Source organism: Ovis aries, chromosome 18, assembly GCF_016772045.2.
Source record: "Ovis aries strain OAR_USU_Benz2616 breed Rambouillet chromosome 18, ARS-UI_Ramb_v3.0, whole genome shotgun sequence".
NCBI lineage: Eukaryota > Metazoa > Chordata > Mammalia > Artiodactyla > Bovidae > Ovis > Ovis aries.
The window spans coordinates 6,432,030-6,449,670 of record NC_056071.1 but is presented as its reverse complement, the minus strand read 5'-3'; the positions used below and the strand labels follow the sequence as shown (position 1 = coordinate 6,449,670).

At 38.3% G+C, this 17,641-nt stretch overlaps 1 protein-coding gene across 16 annotated transcripts in view; it reads left to right on the top strand.

Annotated features, from left to right (window-relative positions):
- The window catches only part of MEF2A (myocyte enhancer factor 2A), a 186,402-nt gene that overhangs the window by 4,938 nt on the left and 163,823 nt on the right, over nucleotides 1-17,641 (top strand). For 4 of the 16 annotated variants that reach the window (XM_060401554.1, XM_042235039.1, XM_042235038.1 and 1 more), the window contains exon 2: nucleotides 4,326-4,401. The exons of the other annotated variants lie outside the window; for them this stretch is intronic. The gene's annotated coding sequence lies outside the window, so the exon portion shown is untranslated. The remainder of the gene's footprint in view (nucleotides 1-4,325; nucleotides 4,402-17,641) is intronic. 16 annotated transcript variants of the gene reach the window in all.

The window sequence follows — 17,641 nt, the reverse complement described above, 5'->3', positions numbered from 1 at the left end:
CTTTGGCAAGTTCTCAATCTTCTTGAAGCTCAGTGTATAAAACAGTGATTATAATATTATCTACTTTATAGAGTTGTTGAGAGGATTGAATGAGATGTATATTATCAGGCTTTTAGCACAGTGCTTGGTACCTTAAAATGTAGTTTTTTTTTTTTTCTCTTACTGTTACTATCATTACTACTACTGCTGTTGCCATTATTAGTCATGGTTCACTTCATAATATATTCTATCCTATCTTTTCAGGCTCATTGTCAGCAACAACCCTTCAGTTTCTATGACCCAGTTAAGGCCAGCTGTTTGCTTTTCCCTGAAAAGGCTATTATTTTTATGCTGATGTCTCCCACTTTTATTTTTCTAGCCCAGAATTTTCCTGATTTTGATACCCACTTGGAAATCTAGTTGGGATTTCAAACATAATGTTAGCTACATGACTAAAATATAGCTATTTACTCCTCTCTGCCAACCTTCTTCCTCCCTCTTATGTTCAAACCCTGATGTCTCTGCTGGCTTTCCCCATCTTAGTAAGTGGCAGTACTCAAGCCAGAAACCTAAGATAACATTTTGGATTCCTCTCTTTTCTCTCAGATGCAGTTCATCCACACGTTCTGTTGTACCTTCGGAGTTTATCTTGCGCCAATCCACTGCTCTTAGCCATCATTGTGAAGTGAAAGTCACTCAGTTGTGTCCGACTCTTTGCAACCCCATGGACTATGCAGTCCATGGAATTCTCCAGGCCAGAATACTGGAGTAGATAGGCGTTCCCTTCTCCAGGGGATCTTCCCAACCCAGGAGTCGAACCCAGGTCTCCCACATTGCAGGTGAATTCTTTACCAGCTGAGCCACCAGGGAAGCCCTTCATTGCCGCCTGTTTATTTCACAGCATCATGATCTCTTACATGAATTATTGCAGTGGCCTCCTAACTGGGCATCTTGTTTCTTTTCCTGTTCCTCATAAGTTCTTTATTCACACCGCAATCCTAGGGACCATTTTAAGAGCCTCAATCTTGTCATTTTTTGCTTAAACTCTTCCAGTGACTTCCCATTCTGATCTTTCTTGTTCTCATTATCTTTTTCTTCATTGGAGGCCAGCTACTTGCACCTCTCAAGAGTTTTTTAAACTCTTTACTTCCATTTTAGGGTCTTGTGCACTTTTTGTACCACCTGCTTGAGATGTTTTTCATAAGGCTGACCTGGCCAGACTCTTTGGAACTTGGCCCAAATCTCACTTCTTTACTCAGACCATCCTGTTTAATGTTGCAGTCCAGTAGTTACTCTATCCCATATTTTATTTCCTTTAAGAATACTTAGTATATTTGTAGGTATCTTGTTTGATTATTGCATAAGTATGGTCTTTATCTCTGTTATCTGAATGTAGTATTTCTGTAGCTTGTTCATGTTTTTGCCAGGGATTGGAATGCTCCATTGTTCATATACCTACTGAAAGTTATCCTTTAAGTTATACCCCAAATGTTATCTTGATACTGATTTTAATCTTTTTAGACAAAGTTTACCTCCCTTGCTCTCACTGCAAACAATATTTGTAGAGTAAAATGCGTTATTGAATATTTCAGTTCAGTTCAGTTGCTCAGTCATGTCCAACTCTTTGCGACCCCATGGACTGCAGCATGCCAGGCCTCCCTGTCCATCGCCAACTCCCAGAGTTTACTCAAACTCATATCCATTGAGTCAGTGATACCATCCAACCATCTCATCATCTGTTGTCCCCTTCTCTTCCTGCCTTCAATCTTTCCCAGCATCAGGGTCTTTTCCAGTGAGTCAGTTCTTCACCTCAGGTGGCCAAAGTATTGGAGTTTCAGCATCAGCATCAGTCCTTCCAATGAATATTCAGGACTGATTTCCTTCAGGATGGACTGATTGGATCTTCTTGCAGTCCAAAGGACTCTCAAGAGTCTTTTCTAACACCATAGTTCAAAAGCATCAATTCTTCAGTGCTCAGCTTTCTTTATAGTCCAACTCTCAAATCCATACATGACTACTGGAAAAACTGTAGCCTTGACTAGACAGACCTTTGTTGACAAAGTAATGTCTCTGCTTTTTAATATGCTGTCTAGGTTGGTCATAACTTTTCTTCCAAGGAGCAAGTGTCTTAATTTCATAGCTGTGGTCACCATCTGCAGTGATTTTGGAGCTCAGAAAAATAAAGTCTGTCACTGTTTCCCCATCTATGTGCCATGAAGTGATGGGACCAGACGCCATGATCTTAGTTTTCTGAATGTTGAGTTTTAAGCCAACTTTTTCACTGTCCTCTTTTCACTTTCATTGAACATTTAAAGTATTGTAGTTGACGTCAGTCTCTTCTGCTAGGGTGAGTTCCTATGTCAGAGATACTGCCTTGGTCTTTTAGTATGCTCAATACAAACCTGTCTTGCCACATAGTGAATGCTCAGTAAATGTTGAATTGCGTGAAAGTTGTCTGAAAACTAAGATGACCAACCCAAATCAAGTTTTCCAAATGTGACTTTAAAAATGATAAAAGTGCTTTCCAGATTATAAAATACTAGTTTGTGCATTTTTTGTACATATTGACATGCATGGGTCAAGGTTGGAATCCCAGACTATTGAGCATATCCTGAGATTCCATCTTGTGAGAGTTTTTGTGGCCAGCATTAGGAACCGAATCACTGTTTGTAATGGTGAAGATCATTCTACATTCTAAACATCTGACTTACAAATGAGATTTTGAAATGTGACTTATTTGCACGTTGGGGACTACTTTGTCAAATGTTTATTTTGGTGATGAAAACTTTTAATAGAGTTAAGGTGACATGGATCATGAAGAAAAGGGAGAAAAGAATCTGGGAGTCAAAAGATTTTATTTTTCAGAAATGACTCAGTTTACCCAAAGTAATGTTTTGGTGTTGGCAGAAGGTTGTTGTTGTTTTAATGTTTTATTTTGGGAAAACTTTAGATATAAGACTAATTCAGTGAGCTCATATACTTGTCACCTAGATTCATCAATTGTTAATATTTAGCATATTTGCCTTATGGTTCTCTGTATTTGCAGAGTGATTTCAAAGTCTGGAAACATATTATTTTATCTATAATTTGAAGCTCCATGATTACATCTATAGAGGATACCAAAGATTCAAGTGTATTCGGTTAAAGTCAAAGGCATATCTTTTGAGGCAGAACATCACAGACCCATACAAGGGATAGAAATGCTGCATTCATGTACATTGCTGACAAGGAAACCACATATTAAACATACAACATACCATATATTACAATGTAATAGCAGAAATCCACTCTCTAGATCTTCTTTTTCCTACTCTACCCTCCTCCTCTTCCTGTCATAATTATTGTTATTGTTGAGCCATTTGAGAGTAGGTCTCATACATCGTGATCCTTTACCCCTATATGCTTCAGCAATATTGCCTAAGAACAAAGAGATATTCTTACATAACCACAGTATGATGGATTCAAGAAATTTAATACTGATACAGTAGTTTATTATACAGTTCATGTTGGAGTCTCTTCAGTAGTGCCAGTAAGATTCTTTAATAGTTTTTTTTTTTAATTCCTTTTAAATTTTATTTTAGTTGTCATATATCCTTTAACCTGAGACAGTCCTTGAACCTTTTTCCCCATGAAATCGTTAGTTTTGAGGAGTACAGTCCTTTGTTTTGTAGGATGTCCATTACTTTGGGTTTGTTGTGTTGCTTCTTCGCTGGTAGATTCAAGTTCTGCATTTTTGGCTAAGCTTTGATATGTCTTTCCTTCAGTGCATCACTGTCAGGAGGCAATATCATGTCTGTTTGATCCCTTGTTGTTGATGTTTACTTCTATCACTAGTTAAAGTTTGCCTACCAACTTTTTCTCCATGTAAAAATTTTCATTTTCCTCCTTGTTATTATGGAATAATCTTTGGTGAGCCGCTTTGAGGCTGTGTTTTTGTTTTCCCTAAAATGTTCACATAATGGTTTTAACATTCATTAATGATTTTTGCCTGAATCAGTTATTGTACAGTGGTTCCGAAGTGGTGGTTTTTTTTTTTTTTTTTTTTACTGTTTCTTCTACATTTGCTAGTTGGCCTTCTATTAAGTTGTAAATTAGAACTTTTCCTTCTCATTTGTTTATTTAATATCAATATAAATTCAGAGATTCTTTTTTTAAAATTAAGTAGGTTATTCTCTCATTACTTGTCAGTATTCACTTTGATGTTCCAAATAAACTCAGATTTGGTCAGTGGGAGCTCCTTCAAGTTAACTCATCGATTGACACATTCCTATCATTTTTGGAGCACTTCATTCCTTTTGAGACAAAAGATATTTCAGGTTCATTGTCTGCTTTTTCTGCTGTCCTAGAATCAGCCATTTCTTCAAGGAGTCCTGGTTTCTTTCATTGGGTCAGAGTATTTAGAAATCAAGAACTGGACAGCAGGTAAGCTTGTTGACACTGGAATATCATTGTTTTGAGCCCTTTCAGCTGACTAAGCTAAGAAATTTTGAGTTTATGCTGATTGCTCAGGCAGTAGGTTGTAATTTTTCTTACATTCCTGAAACATCTTGCAACAGAATCACTTCTTTTGAAACTGTTAACCATTTAAGTGACTAATTTGTCCTGTAATTTTTCTGTTTAATTTTGTAATGGTTGGGTCTCATTTTCCAAAACTTACTTTAAACTTTGTGGAGATAGGAATTCTGTTTTGTATCTTTGTTTGCTCAGTGAGTATGTTTCACAGTGCCTTGAGCATGATTGGTACCCATGTGTTGTTTATATTATAAATATAATAATGACTCAGTATTATTTTTATTAGTGTTATACCATAGTTAAATAATCTTGTGTTTTGTTAAAAGTTTTATGGAAACTTCTAAGTGAATTGATGATTCATTTGTTTTGTTTTTAATAGTTCTGCTAACCTTGAAATAAAGTTTTTCAGCTTTAAAATTTTAAAAACCTTATTCCTGAGACTAAAGTATGTAATTAAAGAACATCAAAATGACTAATCCTGGCATTGCTGTTTTGTACTGTTCTTTAGCCCTTTCTGGGCTTCACTTTAATTATAAAATGAGATGATATCTAGATCCTTTTTAACTCTAGGTTATATGCTTTATATCTAATTAACATTGATTTGTTTATGAAAATAAAATTAAGTGCTGCAAAGTATAGTGGAAAGAATATTGTGTTCCTGAGCCAGAAGTCATTGGGTTCTAATTCTTTGTAAGCATTATGTTACTTTGGTAATTTGTTTCATAGTTTGGTTTTCATTATCTTATTCAATCCGTAGGGCTAGGTGATGAGGAATAAGAATGAACACTTGCTGTGTGCTTGATGTGTGGAGTGCTGCAGGAGCACATAGAAGGCACAGTTCACCCAGTTTCAGGGAGATGCAACCAGTCCATCCTAAAGGAAGTCAGTCCTGAATATTCATTGGAAGGACTGTCGCTGAAGCTCCAATACTTTGGCCACCTGATGCAAAGAACTGACTCATTTGAAAAGACCCTGATGCTGGGAAAGATTGAGGGCAGGAGGAGAAAAGGACCACAGAGGATGAGATGGTTGGATGGCATCACCGACTGGATGGATATGAGTTTGAGCAAACTCTAGGAGTTGGTGATGGCCAGGGAGGCCTGGCATGCTGCAGTCCATCAGGTTACAAAGCATTAGACACAACTGAGCAACTAAACTGAGGAAAATTTATTCCAGTGACTTCTTCAACTTAGGTTGAAGTCTAAAGGGTGAATAGGACTTAGCTTTGTGAAGAGAACGGGTAGAGAGTACCAGACCTGTAATAAAGACAAGAGATATGCTTGGGGAGCTTAGATTGCTTGGAGAACCTCAAAGAGTACCTATGGATGAATCAGGCAGTGCCAGAGAGATGACACTGGAGAGGTAAGTAGGGACCAGATTTGAAGAGCCCTTTAAGCTATGTTAAGGAATTTGTGGAGCTTTCCTGGTAGCTCAGACGGTAAAGCATCTACCTACAATGCGGGAGACCCGGGTTCGATCCCTGGGTCGGAAAGATCCCCTAGAGAAGGAAATGGCAACCCACTCCAGTGTTCTTGCCTGGAGAATCTCAGGGACGGCAGAGCCTGGTGGGCTGCCATCTATGGGGTTTCACAGAGTCGGACACGACTGATTCAACTTAGCAGCAGCAGCAGCATATCCATTGAGCCAGTGATGCCATCCAGCCATCTCATCTTCTATCTCCCCCTTCTTCTCCTGCCCTCAGTCTTTCCTAGCATCAGGGTCTTTCCCAGTGAGTCGACTGTGCATCAGGTGGCCAAAGTATTGGAGCTTTCAGCTTCCTCATCAGTCCTTCCAGTGAATATTCAGGGTTGATTTGTTTTAGAATTGACTGGTTTGATTTCCTTGGTGTTTAAGGGACTCTCAAGAGCCTTCTCCAGCACCACAATTCAAAAGCATCAGTTCTTTGGCATGCAGCCTTCTTTATGGTTCAGCTCTCACATCCGTACATGGCTACTGCAAAGACCATAGCTTTGACTATATGAACTTCTGTTGACAAAAGTGATGTCTCTGCTTTTTAGTACACTGTCTTGGTTTGTCATAGCTTTTCTTCCAAGGAGCAAGCGTCTTTTAATTTCGTGGTTGCAGTTAAGATTTTCTTAAGTTAAACAAGCAAAAAAAGAAAAAAACCCACAACAAATAAACACATTTTTCTTAACAAAGCAGGAGGCTGTTTAATTGCTCCAGGCTCATCTTGTATTTTACCTTTTCCAGTCCTGGAATCACCCTCTTTTCTGAAGAGCCTTGGCTCCTTTTATTGGAAGATGGCATTTAGAAACCAAGATCTGGGTGCTAGGTGTGCTAATTGCCCCTGAGGTATCATTGTTTCTATGCCTTCTCAGCAGAGCTAAGAAATATGTGTATACTAACCCATACATTCACATCTACAGTTGGTTCCACTGAAACGTAGAGTGTATGTTCCTAAAAATCACTGTGCTGTGCAGAGTTGTGTAGTAAAGATCATGGGGTTTGGGGCATCCGTGGATCTAGGAGAATATACTCAGACTTTGTCAGTGACACATTAAAGGCTTCCCCTGTGGCTCAGTGGTAAAGAATCTGCCTGCAGTGCAGGAGGTGTGGGTTCAATCCCTGGTTTGTGAAGATCCCTTGAAGGAGGAAATGGCAACCCGCTCTAGTATTCGTGCCTGGAAAATCCCATGGACAGAGGAGCCTGGCAGTCTACAGTCCTTGGGATCTCAAAGAGTCAGACATACTAAAGCAACTGAAGACACACACACAGGAACCTAATAAACCTATTTACAGCAGCCATGGTTTTAACTGTGGTTAAGTACAGTTTTAACTGTATTAAATAGTTTAAGTAATCATAAAGAGTAAATATGCCTTTCTAGTATGGGAAACACATGAAGTTTGCTAATGTAGATGAATTTTGGAAGGGTTGTGGCTTATGAATTATTATGAAGTCGTAGATAGTTAACCTGAAATCAGATGAAACAACACTAGATGTGGATGGATGTGGCTCATAACAGATGCTGTTATATTATGGACTGTGGTAGATCATTTTCATTTGAGATAATTCTTCCTTGGGTGCCTTGCAATTTATTCTTCATTTCTGTAAATTTTTTTCTAATTTTTTAAATTCAGTTACTTTTAACTTTCTTGTTTTTGTTTTTAGTTTTTCGATTGCTGAGACAAAGTGGTTTTCATATCCTCAAATGCTTGTTTGAATATATTAATCCAGTTATTAATATAATAATAGTTCTTAATTACTAGGGATACTAAATTAATAGAATATATTTAATTCTGTTTGGAATACTGACTTACAGATTTTTTTCCTGCTTTGAGGTTATTTTTGGTAGGGTTTTCCCCTCACATGATATGTCAAATTCTGTTCCCTGATTTTCTGGATTGCACTTTTCTTTTGTTCATTTTTATGGTAGTGGGTTTTTTTTACAGTATTCCTAGTTTAATGGTGCCCTCTTCTGTCAGTATAGAATAGTCCTGTTATTTCAGTAGTTTTTATTTGTCTGTTTTAATGGTTGAAGAGATGGATTGTGAGACTTCCATTTCTATGATTCTTTTTGATCTAGCAAGGCCTTAAATTTTTCCCTTTTTCTTTTTCTTTTACCATCCAGTTGCCAAAGGACACTCCTCCTTTTTTTCTGTCTTCTCCCAGAGTGTTGTGCTCAAGGTTGTACCACTTTACATGGTGGATCATGCTTTAAATGATACCTATTTGTTTAAATCACCAGAAGTTTGAACTTCCTTGCCTATATTCTGTGGTCTGCTCTGCCCATTCCTCCAGTATTTTCCCAGATTTAGAGTGGGTTTAATATTTTTGGTGGTCTTTGCAAATGACCCTAAGGCCTGTTTGCTGGCACCAAGCCTTGTGGTTTAGTGGGGGTGGAGTGACAGTCTTAGAGGTCAGGCATTGAGATTTGGTAGTTTTTCTGTTTCTAGTCATACTTGTTTCGTTGTTGTTGTTTTTGGTTTTCAGGCTGTGCTGAAAGCTTGGCTTTGAGTAGAATTTCCTTTGCCTCATTTTTTTCATACGGTTTGTGTTGTGCTTAGTTGCTCAGTTGTGTCCAACTCTTAACAACCCCATGGTCTGCAGCCCACCAGGCTCCTCTGTCTATGGGGATTCTCCAGGCAAGAATACTGGAGTGGGTTGCCATGCCTTCCTCCATGGGATTTTCCCAACCTAGGGATTGAACCCAGTCTGCCACATTGCAGGTGAATTCTTTACCATCTGAGTCACCAGAGAATAGGGGGAATATTTTTAGTTACTTAGATAATGCTACCACCAGCATCCTCACTAAAATGTCTACTTCTGGGGGAGAGAGAGCAGGAATCTATTGCTTACACTACTGGTGCTACAAAGCTTTTAGTTACGAAAAGGAATAAGTAAGTCAACTTCCATTGCTGAGCTGGAGACTTTAGAAAGTACCTTGTAGGAAAAATAAGCTAGTTTAAATATTTTTACTTCATTCTGCTGGCGTACAAATGCAGGTTCTAGGTTACTACAGGAGTCTTAAGTACTTTTTTCTGTCAAGTTATTAATTCAAAGATTTATTTCAATAATGTATATTAGAAATACTTTGGTTTTATTATAATATGAATGAGTTATAGACCTATATTCAACCTAAGACTTGGTACTTATTTATTCTAGTGACAATATAATATAATACCTTTTTGAAAAAGATAATTTATAAACTTGGAAATTGATCTGATAGATGTTGACTTCCTTGAAAGTCAAACTACTTGTATCTCTTCTCATTGTTTTTCTACTCCTTTTCAGCCTTCTCAGTTTTATGATTTGAACTGTTGTCCTTTGATTACAGTAAACTGTAGGTATTGTGTTATTTCTTGGTTGTATACTTTTTATTGTGTTTAATAGGTTAGCACTATGTTTATTGAAGCTAAAGTTGATTAGTTCTCTCTTATATACTTTATATCTCTGTCTTTTTAACATGAGAAGTTTAACCTAAAGTTGGAAGTTATTTATGCTTGGTTTCTAGAATTTAGTTGCTTAAAATATTTTTTACATTTAAACATTTCTTTCCATAGAATTAACAAGTTTTTGATCAGTGTTTTATGTTGTTGGAGTAGAAATTGACATGTTCTACTAGTCATCATACATTTATTTTTAAAAATATAGGCCAAAATTAAAAGGTGTGTTGACTTTAAATATCAGAAATCTTCCATAATATAAATCAAAACTTATTATTAATGATGTGTTTTTGGAATTTTCCTCCAGCCTTTTTCATGGTGTTTAAAGGCAGTCAGTACTTACGCCCAGCTGCCTGTCTTTTGTATCTCATATATGAGCTTTCATTTCTTTTTTCATAGCTTCTATAAGTCATAGATAATGACTTGACAGGCATTTTATACAATTTCTTTTCATTGCTCTACCCCTTTTCTTCCTGGTAAATATGGTAGCCTGGAAGCAATCTCCATGGCTCTGTTCCCTTGCGCCTTCCTTTTGTATTTTTTTCATTTTCCATTGTCACTACTTTAACTATTGTTTCTGTATCATTGATGCAGAAACATAAGCACATATAAGATATAGCTCTTTGCTTCTAGTTGGTGATTGTGTAGAAAGAGTAAAACCCCATTTATTACTGTGCTACATTAATTACCATGTGATGTGTAAATTTAGACACAATGTATAGAATAAGGAGTTCAGGGAAGGAAGAGTTTAGAAGTGACCAGGGGATGCTTCATGGGAGAATTGATATTTGAACTGGATGTCAAGCTTTATTGTCAGAAATGTAGAAAATACATTCCACATGTATTGAACCCAGTTTGGCTCAGAAGTTCAGTTCAGTTGCTCAGACCTGTCCAACTCTTTTGTGACCCTACGGACTACAGCACGCCAGGCTTCCCTGTCCATCAGCAACTCCCGGAGCTTGCTCACACTCATATCTATTGAGTCAGTGATGCCATCCAACCATCTCATCCTCTGTCATCTCCTTCTCCTCCTGCCCTCAATCTTTCCGAGCATCAGGGTCTTATCCGGTGAGTCAGTTCTTCATATCAGGTGGCCAAAGTATTGGAGTTTCAGCTTCATCATCAGCCCTTCCAATGAGTATTCAGCACTGATTTCCTTCAGGATTGACTGGTTGGATCTCTTTGCAGTCCAAGGGACTCTAAAGAGTCTTCTCAAACACCATAGTTCAAAAGCATCAATTCTTCAGTGCTCAGCCTTCTTTATAGTCATACCTGACTACTGGAAAAACCATAGCTTTAACTAGATGGACCTTTGTTGGCAAAATGATGTCTCTGCCTTTTAATATGCTGTCTAGGTTAGCCATAACTTTTCTTCCAAGGAGCAAGGGTCTTTAATTTCATGGCTGCACTCACCATCTGCAGTGATTTTGAAGCCCCCCAAAATAAAGTCTGTTTCTGTTTCCAGTGTTTCCTTATTTTTTGCCATGAAGTGATGGGACCGGATGCCAAGAACTTTGTTTTTTGAATGTTGTTTTAAGCCAAACTTTTCATTCTCTTCTTTCACTTTTGTCAAGAGGCTCTTTAGTTCTTCTTCAGTTTCTGCCATAAGGGTGGGGTCATCTGCATATCTGAGGTTATTGATATTTCTCCCGGCAATCTTGATTCCAGCTTGTGCTTCCATCCAGCCCAGCATTTCTCATGATGTACTCTGCATATAAATCAAATAAGCAAGGTGACAATATACAGCCTTGACGTACTCCTACCAAATTTGGGACCAGTCTGTTGTTCCATGTTTGGTTCTAACTGTTGCTTCTTGACCTGCATACAGATTTCTCAGGAGGCAGGTCAGGTGGTCTTGGTATTTCCATCTCTTGAAAAATTTTCCACAGTTTGTTGTCATCCACAAGTCAAAGGCTTTGACATAGTCAATAAAACAGAAGTAGGTTTTTTTCTGGAACTCTCCTTTTCGATGATCCAGTGGATGTTGGCAGTTTGATCTCTGGTTCCTCTGCCTTTTCTAAATCCAGCTTGAACATCTAGAAGGTCACAGTTCATGTACTATTGAAGCCTGGCTTGGAGAATTTTGAGCGTTAATTTCCTAGCCTGTGAGATGTGAGTGCAGTTGTGTGGTAGTTTGGACATTCTTTGGCATTGCCTTCCTGTGGCTACTTCTGAGTTTTCCAAATTTGCTCATAAATTGAGTGCAGCACTTTTACAGCATCATCTTTTAGGATTTAAAATAGCTCAACTGGAATTTCATCACCTCCGCTAGCTTTGTTCATAGTGATGCTTCCTAAGGTCCACTTGACTTCACATTCCAGGATGCCTGACTCTAGGTGAGTGATCACACCATTGTGGTTATCCGGGTCATGAAGATCTTTTCTGTATAGTTCTTCTGTGTACTATTGCCTTGTGGCTCAGCTGATAAAGAATCTGCCTGCAATGCGGGAGACCTGGGTTCAATCCCTGGGTTGGGAAGATCCCCTGGAGAAGGGAAAGGCTCCCCACTCCAGTATTCTGGCCTGGAGAACTGCATGGACTGTGTAGTCTATGGGGTCGCAAAGAGTCAGACACGACTGAGCGACTTGCGCTTTTGCATTCTGTGGAGTCTTTTGCCACCTCTTCTTACTATCTTCTGCTTCTCTTAGGTCCATACCATTTCTCTCCGTTATTGTGCCCATCTTTGTATGAAATGTTCCCTTGGTATGTCTGATTTTTTAATTTAGTTTCTTTTTTTTTTTTTTTTGCTGTTGAATCTTTTTTTTTTTTAATTTTAGTTTTTTATTTTTTTAAATTTTAAAATCTTTAATTCTTACATGCATTCCCAAACATGAACCCCCCCTCCCACCTCCCTCCCCATAACATCTTTCTGGGTCATCCCCATGCACCAGCCCCAAGCATGCTGCATCCTGCGTCAGACATAGACTGGCGATTCAATTCACATGATAGTATACATGTTAGAATGTCATTCTCCCAAATCATCCCACCCTCTGCCTCTCCCTCTGAGTCCAAAAGTCCGTTATACACATCTGTGTCTCTTTCTCTGTCTTGCATACAGGGATTATACAGAGTGAAGTAAGCCAGAAAGAAAAACACCAATACAGTATACTAACACATATATATGGAATTTAGGAAGATAGCACTGTCTGATTTTTTTAAAAAGATCTCTAGTCTTTCTCATTCTGTTGTTTTCCTCTTATTTCTTTGCACTGATCATTGAGGAAGGCTTTCTTATCTCTCCTTGCTATTCTTTGGAACTCTGCATTCAGATGGATATATCTTTCCTTTTCTCCTTTGCTTTTCGCTTCTTTTCTTTCCTCAGCGATTTATAGTGCCTCCTCAGACAACCATTTTGCCTTTTTGCATTTCTCTTTTTGGGGGATGGTCTTGATCCCTGCCTCCCCTACAGTGTCACGAACCTCCATCCATAGGACTTCAGGCATTCTGTCTGTCAGATCTAATCCCTTGAATATATATTTCACTTTCACTTTCATTATATTTCATTATACACTTTCACTGTACAGTCATAAGGGATTTGATTTAGGTCATACCTGAATGGTCTAGTGGTTTTCCCTATTTTCTTCAATTTAAGTCTGAATTTGGCAATAATGAATTCATGATCTGAGCCACAGTCAGCTCCCTGTCTTGTTTTTGCTGACTGTATAGAGCTTCTCCATCTTTGGCTGCAAAGAATATAATCAGTCTGATTTCAGTGTTGACCATCTGGTGATGTCCATGTGTAGAGTCTTCTCTTGTGTTGTTGGAAGTGGGTGTTTGCTATGACCAGTGTATTCTCTTGGCAAAACTCAGCCTTTGCTCTGCTTCATTCTGTACTCCAACCCCAATTTTGCCTGCTACTCCAGGTATCTCTTGACTTCCTACTTTAGCATTCCAGTCCCCTGTGATGAACAGGACATCTTTTTTTGGTATTACTTCTAGAAGGTCTTGTAGATCTTCATAGAACTGTTCAACTGCAGCTTCTTCAGCATTACTGGTTGGGGCATAGACTTGGATTACTGTGATATTGAATGGTTTGCCTTGGAAACAGATCACTGTGTTGTTTGGCTCAGAAGTAGAAGGCGGTAAACGGGAGAGAGCATGAAACCAGGCTGCGTGGAGCAGGCTCAGCTTGGCTCTTCAGCTGAGTAAGAGCTAGTGAAAAGTCTTTTAAACTTGGAATTGACCAGGGCCTTCTTTAATACTAATATACCAATATAACGAGATAGGGAAGATATGTCTAATAAAAGCTTGGTTCCTTAAAGAATAATACTTAGCAACACCTATTTAAAAAGGACAGTTCTAGCCTCATTCTTTGATTATTTGAAATAAATTCATGGGAATATATGCCTTCAAGTAGAAGATATGTATAAAGATAGACATTCTTTTCTCCCTCTTCTCTGAATCTCACTTCTTGATTGTCTTTCCATGTCAGGGCAAATGTTGTGTTCTCCATAAAGAACTCATTTCTTCCAATTAGGAGGCTTTTCTTTTGAAATCCTCCATTAAACTTCGTATCTGTCCTTTTGTACCTACCATGTTTGATGTTATAATAAAGGCAGTAGATGTATACACACTGCATTGAAGGTTTTATGCTTGTGTCTTATTCTTGCATTTCCATGTTGATTTTTGGTGAGTATATAGTGATCTATTAAATTTCTGTCTTTAAAATGAGCCTAGATTTTACCCTAGGATTTGGGCTGAACTGAGGTTTTGGACTGAACTGCTGCTGCTGGTCTGGATCAGTAATTCTGAACATTTTTTTCTGCTAGGAGATACAGTAGATGAAATTTTGACACATGCACTTCCATGGATCTGCTTAGCAGGGAAGTAAACTGTTGCAGTGGTTTATAATTGCCACAGCTCTTCTAGGATACGTTGTCAGTGTAACAAGCAGTAGATGCTGTACAGTTCTCAGGGCAGTAGCTGTAAGTCTTCCTAATTCTGTGCCACTTAGGAAAGTTACACCAGAATGCAAGCAGAGGTAATACTGTCGGGATAATCTAAAGACCCCCACCTCTCTATTTTAAGGCTCAAAGCAGCCCTTAAACAATATCAAATTATTTGCAATGGAAATCCCAAGTTATAGTATTCATCTTTGAGAATAACTTTAGAGTGGTTTGGGTTTTTTCTTTTCCATTAGTGCAGATATTTTTGTTGTTACTATTAGTTTTAAATAGATTGAACCCTCTTTTGATGTGGATTAGACTGGTAGTCTGAATTTTACGCCTGGATTCCATTTCATTTCATCAGTTTTAGAGCTTGTCTTCCTAAAAAGACCTCTGAGGCATATTCCAATTCAAACTGTAGGAAATAAAGTGTTCAAATTTTTTCTAGATTCTGGCCAACATCCTTATTAATATGGACATCTGTTTGACACACTTTGGCAGCTTACCAGACTTTTTAACCAAAGTGATGTATATTTGGCCATTCATCATGTTAAGTGCCTAATGTGAAATTTTAAAGTGTGTTTATTTAAAAATTTTTTTTTCTGGACGAAGTATACTTTTTGTTATTAGGGTTTGAGTGGTTGAGGACTGTGAAAAATGATAAATTCCAGTAACTATATGCCTGACAAGGAATACTAGGAGTGTTAGCCCTTAAGGTTGGGTGGAAGCATAGAACAGACGGAGCTTCAGCGTTTGAGATGTAACATCCTCTACTTGGTGAAATATAGCAGTATCAGAACATGTAATAAATGTTGATATTAAATATTAATATGAATGCTGTCAGTATGGTTGCTGATTATAGATTTGAGGGTGTTAAATTATTTGGAGAATAAAATAGGAACTAGTAATTTATGTAAAATGCTTAGTCATTTGTGGCTCAACTTCAGATATGTGTATCATTATGGGGAAGATGTTAGATACCATAACGAAGCAAGAGTATAGAAAATAAAATGCAGAGATACTGTATTATAACAGTAGAAATGAACACATATATCCACACAAAAACTCATATACCATTGCTCATAGCAGCATTATTTATAATAGGTAAAAAGTGGAAACAATTCAAATGTCTGTCAGCTGATGAGTGAGTAAGTAAAATGTGGTGGGTTGTTGTACTGATGCATGCTATAACGAATGGATCTTGAAAACAGTTAAGTGAAATAAGCTAGTCATGGAAGACCATACTATGGTTCAATTTATAGGAAATGTTCAGAATAGGCAATTCTAGAGAGACAAAAAGTTGGTGCCTAACTGTAGGGCTTGGGGTGTGGGTTGGGAATAGGGAGTGGAGAGTGACTGCTGAGAGATAAAGTTTCTTTTAAGGGTGATGAAAATGTTCTAGAATTACTGGTGAAGGTTGCATATTCTTGTGAATATAAAAAACATCCAGGTGTATATACTTGAAATGTATGAATTCTATGCTGTGTGAATTATATCTCAAAGCTATTTCCTTTTTCATTTTGATTTTTAAACAGAGGCTGTGTGAAGAGATGTTTTGGAGTAAATGGGTACTTTGGGGGAAGCAGATGGAAGTGGAAGGGAATGGAGGAAGATGGGCATTTCTTGGCATCAGTGTACTATCACATTCTAACGCAAATGATGCCTTCTCCATTTGCTGGCTAAGAGTGTGACAGATTGTGTTTTAGTGGGCATTGTATAAGAACCTAGCTTTTTAACATTATACTGATGCTGAAATTGTGCATTGTTCCACTCGGCAGGATTAGTCTTGCCTTTGTCTTATTTTTGTATTTTTTGTAGTATTAGGTTGAAATGCTTTCCTGTTTTCAAAGTGGTGCATAATTGTGTTCTGCCCATCCATCCATTCTGCACCCTGCTTTGCTGTTTTTGTTCACACTTGCTCTCATTTGTGTCATCTTTCTTACCTCCTGTATTTTGAAAGTCCCTAGTTTCCTGTGTACTTGAAATCACTTTCTTCCTTCAATGTTTGCTTCTGTGAAATGAACAAAAATGTATTGTTTCTTGTGGCTTAGTATCTTTTTATGTGTTTATAAATCTGTCCTTTTAAGGCCTTAGTAGTATTTTTTTTTCCAATTCTAGCGTTATATTAAATGATCCCAAATATATTCCAGAATGTCTCATTTGGCCTTTGCTGTGTACAGTGTTTGGGCTTCCCAGGTGGCGCTAGTGGTAAAGAACCCACCTGCTAATGCAAGAGGCGTAAGAGAGGAGGTTTTGATCCCTGGGTCAGGAAGGTCCCCGGAGGAGGGTATGGCAACCCACTCCAGTATTTTTTTACCCCAGGTTTTTTTTTTTTTTAATTAATTTGATTGGAGTATAATTACTTTACAGTATTGTGGTGGTTTTTGCCATACATCGACATGAATCACCCACAGGTATACATGTGTCCCCCATCCTTAACCCCCCTTCCACCTCCTCCCCACCCCATCCCTCTGGGTTGTCCCAGAGCACCGGCTTTGAGCGCCCTGCTTCATGCATTGCACTTGCACTGGCCATCTGTTTTACATATGGTAATATACATGTTTCAGTGCTGTTCTCTCAAACCATCCCACCCTCCCCTTCTCCCACATAGTCCAAACATCTGGTCTTTACATCTGTGTCTTTTGCTGCCTTGTGTATAGGATCATCATTGCTGTCTTTCTAAATTCCACATATATGCATTAATATACTGTACTGGTATTTCTCTTTCTAACTTACGTCACTCTGATAGGCTCTAGTTTTGTCCACCTCATTAGAACTGCCTCAAATGTGTTCTTTTTTATAGCTGATATGCACCACAACTTCCTTATCCATTCATCTGCCAATGGGCATCTAGGTTGCTTCCATGTCCAGGCTATTGTAAACGGTGCTGCAATGAACATTGGGGTACATATGTCTCTTTCAGTTCTTCTTTCCTTGGTGTGTATGCCCAGCAGTGGGATTGCTGGGTCATATGACAGTTCTGTTTCCGGTGTTTTAAGGAACCTCTACACTTATCTATTGTGGCTGTACCAGTTTGCATTCCCACCAGCAGTGTAAGAGGGTTCCCTTTTCTCCACACCTTCTCCAGAAATTTATTGTTTGTAGACTTTTTGATGATGGCCATTCTGACTGGTGTGAGCTGGCACCTCATTATGGTTTTGATTTGCATTTCTCTGATAATGAGTGATGTTGAGCATCTTTTCATGTGTTTGTTAGCCGTCTGTATGTCTTCTTTGGAGAAATGTCTGTTTAATTCTTCGGGCCACTTTTTGATTGGGTTGTTCGTTTTTCTGGCGTTGAGCTGCATGAGCTGCTTGTATGTTTTGGAGATTAATTTTTTGTCAATTACTTCATTTGCT